This window comes from Strix aluco, chromosome 12 (genome assembly GCF_031877795.1).
Source record: "Strix aluco isolate bStrAlu1 chromosome 12, bStrAlu1.hap1, whole genome shotgun sequence".
NCBI lineage: Eukaryota > Metazoa > Chordata > Aves > Strigiformes > Strigidae > Strix > Strix aluco.
This window is the reverse complement of record NC_133942.1, coordinates 8334195-8342923: the sequence shown is the minus strand read 5'-3', so window position 1 is coordinate 8342923 and position 8729 is coordinate 8334195. Positions and strand designations below refer to the sequence as shown.

Here is an 8729-nt window from a genome sequence, read left to right as displayed (position 1 = left end):
ATCAATTACATAAATGATAGTTTTTCATAACAGTGTTCCTCATGGATTGCTATTGATGTCCACTATGCTTAATATTTAATAGTAGGGAGAGCTGAAGTTCCAGAACAACGTGGATACTTACGAAATTTGCAGATAAGCCAAAGCTGGATGGTATGACCAATACTGGTAATGGCTACTTTATCATTCAGGAAGGATTAAATGACAATGTAGTCTAGGCAGATTGATGTCCTATCTGTACAGAATCTAATTATCAAATACACTACCAATAACCGGGGTGCCCATCACTGATCCCAGTGGATGTTATGGAAAAGAAGAGTGTGCCAAATGACAGCATCTCCCTGAGCTCTGCCTCAGTGTTCCCAAAAAGACCATGCACGCAGCTCTCCTTCCCTCCATTAACTGCTGGACTCAGTTCCCTTGTGTCAGGCAAAGCCAGCTGTCATGTTCCCTCTTTATTATGTGCCTTCAGTATTAAGCTACATCACCCTGGCCAGAGAAAACCCAGGGAAACCATCTCTATTGCTCTCCTCCCTACCTTCATCCTTCTCAGAAGAGGGGCTCCTTATTTGTTACAACTCTCCTACAAATTAGTGCCACTTCCTTTTCTTAGTCCTTCATTACAATATGAATAAAAAGCTTTCCATAAAAAGAGAGAGAAAGAAACCCCAAATCAAGTTCTTTGGCAACATCCAATTGCAGTTTATTTTTTGACAGTTCTAGCTCTATGCTAGTCTTCCTGACCTCTTGGGTAAAAAGGGAATTGCCCCCACAGCCTTTTGTATCCTGCTTAGGAAGCAGTAAAGGCAACCTGGCTTAGACTACATAATTTGTTAACTATTTGTAGAAAATATTGGGAAATACAAACACTTAATTTTCAGCATATTCCACAACCCTAAACACCAGCATTCTATAATAAAGCTATTTAGAAAATTATCCTCATTTCATAACCTTGCCTTTCTCATGAAACATTAACCCTCTGAACAGTCAGTATACGTGACTTGGAAAGGCTGAAGCTTATGTGTACGATTTGTATTTTAAGTTGTATGTATTGTAAGGTGTCCCTTATCAGAAGGAAGTAAAAGCTATTTAATAATACGTAATAAAAATAACACATAGCAACTACCTTTTACAGGTGATTGTTTTTTTTAGGTGAAAGGTTGTACTTCGCAGATGAGAAAGAAATTAAGAGCCTCTGCTTACCGTGCTTCTACGTCTTTATTTTTGACAGCAGCAAACCTATGTACTTTTTCCCCGTTGTTACTATAACAAAGAAGCACTCCGTTAAATATTAAACATGTACATGAATTAAACACTCACATGCCGTGCTGCAGGAGTCTGTGCAAATCAGACTATTCGAATGACGAATCTCTTGTTTTATGCATTTTAAGAATTCAAAGTAGCAATCCCAAACTACACATATGAAGAGCCCTGTTACCTTACACATTATACCAAATCCTAGTCACATAAATGGGTTAACTGCATGGGCGCAGGGATCCATTTGAATTCCACTGCTAGATCAAAAATCTCTCATGTTCAAACTTTTCTTTATTTTAATCTCAGTTTAAAAATCATTTAAAATACCAAATTAAATGTTTTTGCTCTAGCTGAAGCCTCTAAATGGTAATCTCCAGCACAACTTGGAGCCTGCCTGCCCATGCTGGCTTTATTCAACTCATTTGCCTTTATAGAATACCAAATTCTGTCCTGGTTAGATACCCAAGTGTTTTGTCCCAACGTTAAACATTTCTCCTGCAACTCTGAGAAGCAGACAGCCCTTGTCATTACAATTTTTTTTATTATTATTTTCTCTAAAATGTGCAGGATAAGATCTACAGTGGGTTTAAATTAAACACTCATTTATTCCAAAAGCATATTTCCTATTAAATGGGAAGCAATTAGTAAGAATAGAACAGCCAGTCCTCACTTTAAAAACCAAGAACTGACAAACATAGAAGATATCTCCTGATCCTCTGAACTGAAGAAAAATGTCTTGTGCTCTCTCATAGAGAAGCTGGAGTCAGCATGGAGATGCACAGCCTCCAAGTAAAAGACAGCTTGTTAGCTGGCCAACTCCCTGGTGAGACAGTGCTTTCTGAGGAGGATCAAGGCAGCTGAGCACACGTAAGTAGGGTACAACTGCCCACATAACACACATTCTCTGTGGTTTGTCTGTTTTCACTTTATGAGAAGAGATATGATATGAGCGCAACAAATACTTGCCATTACAGCAACTAGCAGACCAAGTTCTGTATTCAGGATTTTAGTATAACAGCACAAGAGTAACATGCAAATCATTACTGTGGTGTTGAAATTGTCTGATCTGCAATGACATTTATTCCCTGTAGAGGCTGTGGGGCCTGTGAAACTGATAGTTGCTATCAGAAAATTCCCAGGAGTAAAATTGGGAGCTTGAGATTTTTATGTACAAAGTACAGAACCAGTGAGTATATGTAGCTTGGATGAGCTGAAAGTAGCATCCTACTTCTGAAACTTGTCACCAGCATGAAAGGGAACCCACCTCCAGTCTCTAACAGAGTTTAGAAAGATCCTTCCACTATCCCAAACTTCATATGAACAGTCTATGTATACCTCTGCCATTAAAATGGTCAAATCTGAAGATGACACTACTTCTCTTGAGAACAAGAAAAATGTGTTTTGAAATCAGTGGAGTCATAATGATTTCCATGACACAACGATTTGGCCCATAACCACATGAAATTTTATCTACTTTGAGAATATACAATTTTGAGAAAAGCCATTTTAAATTGAAACACTCTCGAAGGTAGAGCTCTGTAGAAGTAAACAAAACTGTTCCTTGGCACTTAGCTACTTAAGGTAGTAGGCACTGAAGCTTCCTGTCAACTTAGCTACTTAAGGTAGTAGGCACTGAAGCTTCCTGTCACAAATCCTTAAACTCTAGCTGGCATTTGTCAACATAGGTATCGTCTGATAGAACTAACATCACCTGATTCCTGATTTCATAATAACAAGACAATCTGTAGAAACAGATGTATTTCTTGCCTAATGCCCTCAGTCAGCTGCTTTTACCACTGAGGTAAAAGTTATGCAGGAAGGAAAACACTGAACAGATGGGTATGTTTACTAGGGAGTTAAACTGTGTACAGAAGCTTTGCTTACAATATTTCTGGGAATTGGTGTAGTCAGGAAAGGATAAAAGCATATTATAATTAATAATGGCATCAGTCAGCTCAATCATAAATTAGTTTTTCAGGCTGTAACTGGAAAAATAAAATTTTCCAATTTTATCTTTCATAGTTAATGCTATTAAGCTATACAAAAATACATTTTTTCACTTACGAAATATTTTGAAAAACACTTCTTTTTACTGAATACTTAAGAAGCACTAAGAATATGTAACCATACAATGTTAGACTAGGATCTAAAATAGGTCAAATTCTAAAATACAACCCATGTACGTACTGTAAAGACAAGAGATGGCAACTTAGAAAGATACACTTCCAACATTTTAGAATTATTTTTTTGAATGAAAGAAAATGAGTGTTCAGATTACCCAGAATTTGGAGAACTTCAGTGGACAGAAGACAATTATCTTGAAAAATACATTTGGCACATAAGTTATTATATGCTCTCTCATGAAATTGAAAAAAAAAAGAAAAGTTTCCAGTTGTATGATTCTCAGTACCTAACCTAGAAAAAGATAGATGGATCCTTTCTGAGATTTTCTTCTTTAGCCTAGAGTGATGAACAGGACTTAAGTTTAAAGATTTCCCACTTGAAGAGGACTGGGTCACGCAGATTTTGTCCAAAGTCCACAGCTAAGTTGACCGTCAGCCAGTGCAGTTTGTAGAGAAAGTGCAGTACTGGTTTGTAGAGAAACTTCATAATTAGCTGAAAAGCAAACCCCAGCTCATAATCCTGTTGTTTAAATTGAGATCAAAAAAGAGCCACCTGAAAGTAGGCCATATTGACCTACTGTTAGTCCTAAGGCTGGTCCAGGAGTTAACCTTGTTGCAAAACCCTTGGCAAGCTTTGTGCTCATATGGGTAAAGTCAAGTAATAACTAAGGAGGGTAAACAATAGCTCTGCAACTGCAATGCAATTTTCTGGAGAAAGTGTTGAAGCAGAAGACTGCAAAGGGCCTTCTTAGATCTCTGTAGTTCCTTAAGACTAGCTAAATAGGCTTTATCCTCTCTTCCAGGCAATGTCCTTTGTTCAGAGAACCCTGGCACTGGCAATCCCCAGGTTGCTAAAATCCTCTATTACAGATAGGCCTTTACCAAAAGGAAACAGCTCTTCTTTCAAACACCTGATGCAAAATTAACAAATAGCAATTCTTCTCTTTGTTGGGCACACACTTTGATTACACACAGTACTAACTTTATGACTTCATAAACTGGTGAACTAAGCCAATATAACTGGTAACACATGATTTAATCTCAACGGTGACTTTGCTTTGATTATAATATTGTTGATTTTAAGTTTACAGTAGTCGAGCCTATGTGATGTTCTTCTGTGATGTTAATATTTGCCTTTCTCATTTAAAATAATAAAATAAGAAAAAGCACACAGAACTAGATTATGCCTTCATATTTAACAGCCCTTTGCAGGTCTCTCATGTAACACAAGTTAGGACTTTTGAAAACAAAGGCCTTTATTAGAGTAGGTCACCACTTGTCAAGAAAGACGATCGCTAGCATGATCAGAGGACAAGTGAGCATATTTTACAGAAGAATAGAAGAGCTTGGCTTGATTATCCTAGCAGATTGAAAGATGACAGGGATACAGCTTTTCTTCATAGCTGCCACAAATGTTATAGAGGGAGAAGAGCTAGTGAGGCCAATGCTGGCAGAAATTGACCCTGGTTGAAGATAAGGAGCATACTAATCCAGAGAGTGAGGCTCTGGACAAGATTTATAATAGGGCAAGACCTGGAAACCTGCAAAAATGGGAATGCCAACAACCCAGTTCCAAATTTTTACATTTCTGCTGTTACTGAAGAACATTTTCTCTGTAGCAATGTATTTTTCCTGTATTGATTGTGTCTGTGGTGTGCACCTAGTAATCTGATTTGCAATTTTTACAACCATAAATTTCCCTGGAAATACCAGATAAATTGCTATGCTTTTTTAATTAACTTGAATTAAAAAGTCTTGCTCTGTGACCAAGAAAGATTAAAAACTGTTTCTTTTTCCAGGAAGCAAATCAAAGGCCTTTATGAAAGAAAGGGGAAATTTCTTGAATGGTTCAAGTGCATAGCAACATGATATAATTCATAAATGCAATTTATGAACGTTCCTCTTATCCTGAAGCTTGGCAGGAACTGTACTTCACTGGCAATTGGTAAGAAATGTGCAGCTTCTATGAATGGAACAAGTGCCTTTAAAAAGAGGCAGTGTTTAGTTACTTTAAGTAAGTGGCATGACTGACGTGATAAGTCTTAAAAGTAAGATATTTTTACATGTTTTCAGTATAGAAGGATGACCAGAAGTGCCAGATGTGCTAATTGTTTTTGGCCAAAGAGCATAGGCACAGAACATCCATGAGACATGACAAAAAAAGGAACATGGTAATTCCAAGCAATCTGCTGTCCAGTCTTCCGGTCATCAGATGAGCACTGGGAACTGTGTAATCCTGACAATTTCATATATTCAGTTTATTGACACATTTTGAAAGTTAGTGCCTCTGACCAAGTCCCTGTAAAGAAAGACCCTCATGTAGGACTCTCCTTGACCTCCTCCTCCACTATACCACCTGACCCATTTGGAATGGTTTTTGATATAACCTTTTATGCCATGAGCCATTTTGTATATTTTGCTGTGGGTCTCTGGCTACTTGAAGAACAAAGCAGTTACTCTGCCCTGTCTCCCAGCATGGCATTTACTCAATATGTCCAGGCAGTTTGAGTTTCTCAGTCTCACATCTGTTATCATTTCATAGTCACCATTCAGATTTTATGACAGATGATATTACCTCAACTCCCCTCACCTCAACCATGGCATTTCAATTCATAGGATTTCAGTGCTGACATACTTAGCATTAAAAACAAAACAAACCACCGAAAAAAAAAAGGCCAACCCCACAAGACTTATCAGTTTTATAACATAAAACTAGAGTTTAAAATATTTGGCATAGACTCTTCTTACATACTCATCGATACCTAACAGGTTTGTAACATCTCCTGATTGCCTTTCCTTCACTGTGAGCTCAGGTTTGTCCCTAAGCTGCAGTGTTTAGCCATGAAAACTTTCTGTTCCCTGCTCCATCAGGAATGCTGGATATGCACTTTCCATATAAATAACTCTTTTACTAATGCAAACAGAAACTGTCCAGTACCAGGGTTTTTTTTAGACCCTGATAAATAGGGCTGTCTCAATATTAGACAATTGAGAGAATTAATTTTGTCCTTCACTACTGATGCTCCGAAATGGTTTCTGTGCAGTCATACCTAATCCAAGCTTTGGGCACTTAGCTCTGTGCCAGCACAAGAATGGGGGTGTGCGCCACTTTTCCCAGACCAACCTGCTCAGGATGCAACCACAGAAATGTAGACTTCATGGCGGTGCCTCCACTGTTACACTCCTCCTTTTGGAGCTCTCCATAATCTCGCGCTCTGTTTTGCACAGCACAGCACCATAATCCGCACTCAGGTTTCTGAGAAAACTGCTAATTGTGAGAAAGAGCTGTGAGACAGTATGTCTGCTAGAACCAGACAGAATAAGAAATATAAAAGTCACAAGCAGACGTAAGATTGTTGAATGGGGAAGGTCACTTCCTGGAAAGGCACAAAGCCCTAAGGAAAAAATAGGGAATCAAGGATGGCAACTAAGCAACTCTGAGGGTAAGGCTGTCCCAGGGAACAAGGGAGGACCACAGTCATCCCCCCGTCACTGCCAGATCCCTGCCAGGTCTCCTTAGCCTGGGAACTTCTTAGTCCCACCTATCAACTGTGTGCATAAGGCAACAAATAACTGCTTTGTACCTTGAAGATATGTATATCCTGCTTGCAGAGTCTCTTTGTGTGCACTCAGACTTGCCAAAGCCAAATGACATAGAGAAGAAAGAGGGCACCTCCAGTATGCCAAAAACGCCAGCGTGGAGAGGCTGCCTGATGAGATGTCTGTCTCTGAATGACAGTTCATACTCTGCATAGAAGCAAGGAAAAAAACCTGTTGGTGCTTTGTTACATGCAGACAGACTACTGCTAGATGGAAGAAGCAAAACCTGTTCAATTGCAGCAAATGTTGAGGGGAAAAAACAAAAACCAAAAAACCCACCCAAACATCTGATCACCATTCACATCTATTTCTGAGTATCAAGCTTTATGGCCTACAAGTTTATTAGGGCCACTGCCAGGAAGACACCCCATTCTCATAGCTGACAGCACAGAACATGGAAGCACAGCCCAGGAATCCTACCAGAGCTCCGCAGTCACGAGGTTAGACTGATAGCTGCTGTTTTGAAGCATGATACAACTTTTTAAAGAGTAACACTCTTATTTGCTTCCTTTATCTGTAAGGCTCCTTAATTTACCTGTGTGGCTGTAGAAAGTTTGTTGCGTTTATCCACAAGCCAAAAGGAAGTAGAGATTGGTCCTTAATGTCAGACAGTATCTGAATCACTGCCTAAACCAACATAAATTAACTACTCTATAATCTCTCAGTAAATTAGTTTTACCTTTTCATGGCATGAGGAAATATCAATAAGCTTAGAAACAGGAAGATGAAAATAAGGCACCAACAAAATTACGTCATTTGTTTAACATAGGGGGTAAAATTCAAGAAATACTGGCAGCCATAATGTAATCATTTTTACTTATTTTCTTCTGTAATTTGGATTTGAGAAATTCCTAAATGAGTGCATGTTACCCAGCCACCCCCCAGGACTTTGACTAACCATTTCCCTCTCCCAATAGCCTTCAGAAATAACTTGGGAAACTTCTGCTCCAGGAAAGATCTGGATGCTTCCTGCTATAGTAGCAATCATGCTATGGTTAATAATATTCTTTTGAGATAGTTTGTTTTAGAACTTAACTTTCAGAAAACACACATCAAAAAAATAAATAAATTCTGTTGACCCAGGATATTTTATCCTCAAAGCCAATAAGCTGGCTTTGCTGCTTGAGAAACTACTGCTATTGTTAGGTTCCTTACCTTGACCAGTGCCCCTACAGTCCGTCCCAAATGTCCGTTGCTTTGCCTCTTCTCCTAGTTTGACTCTTCCCTGCCCTTCTTCTCTTCTTTTGTCTTCTCAGACCCCCAGTTCTTTGAGCCATTTTCCTGCTGACTGCTTGGCCAGCTGGGCTGGTCCCTCCCAGCCACCACCATCTTACCAGTGTCATTACCCACTCCTGCAGAGGGCTGCCATGGCCTGCCAGCTCTGGAAGGTGATCCCTCCCTCCCCTTGGCCTTCACTCCTCCTTCTCGTACATGTATTAAGTTCTAGCAGGAGGATCAACCATAAAAAAGACAAGCTCTGTGTTGGGGCTAGAGCAGCTTTGATGGGGAAAGTCTGACTCTACTTGCATGCATGGGCTGAATCAGGTTTAATTACTCTTTAGAGTTCATGCACGCACAGCTTGATCAGAAACAAGAAAAATTAGTTTTGTCAAGCATGCACAAAACAGATAAGACATACTGAGATTTTAGTAACACAGATCTAACTTTGCACAAAGCATGTGCAAATTACAATTCATCAAAGCTTTCTAGGTTGCATGAGAACATCAAGAGGTCTATCCCTGCTGCAAGAGC

At 39.2% G+C, this 8729-nt stretch overlaps 1 long non-coding RNA gene across 1 annotated transcript; it reads left to right on the top strand.

Annotated features, from left to right (window-relative positions):
• The first annotated feature begins 2045 nt into the window (after positions 1-2045).
• LOC141928738 (uncharacterized) lies at positions 2046-7273 on the top strand. The gene is made up of 3 exons (XR_012624854.1): positions 2046-2121; positions 5177-5322; positions 7173-7273. It is a non-coding gene; the product is annotated as an uncharacterized LOC141928738 (long non-coding RNA).
• Positions 7274-8729: the final 1456 nt, after the last annotated feature.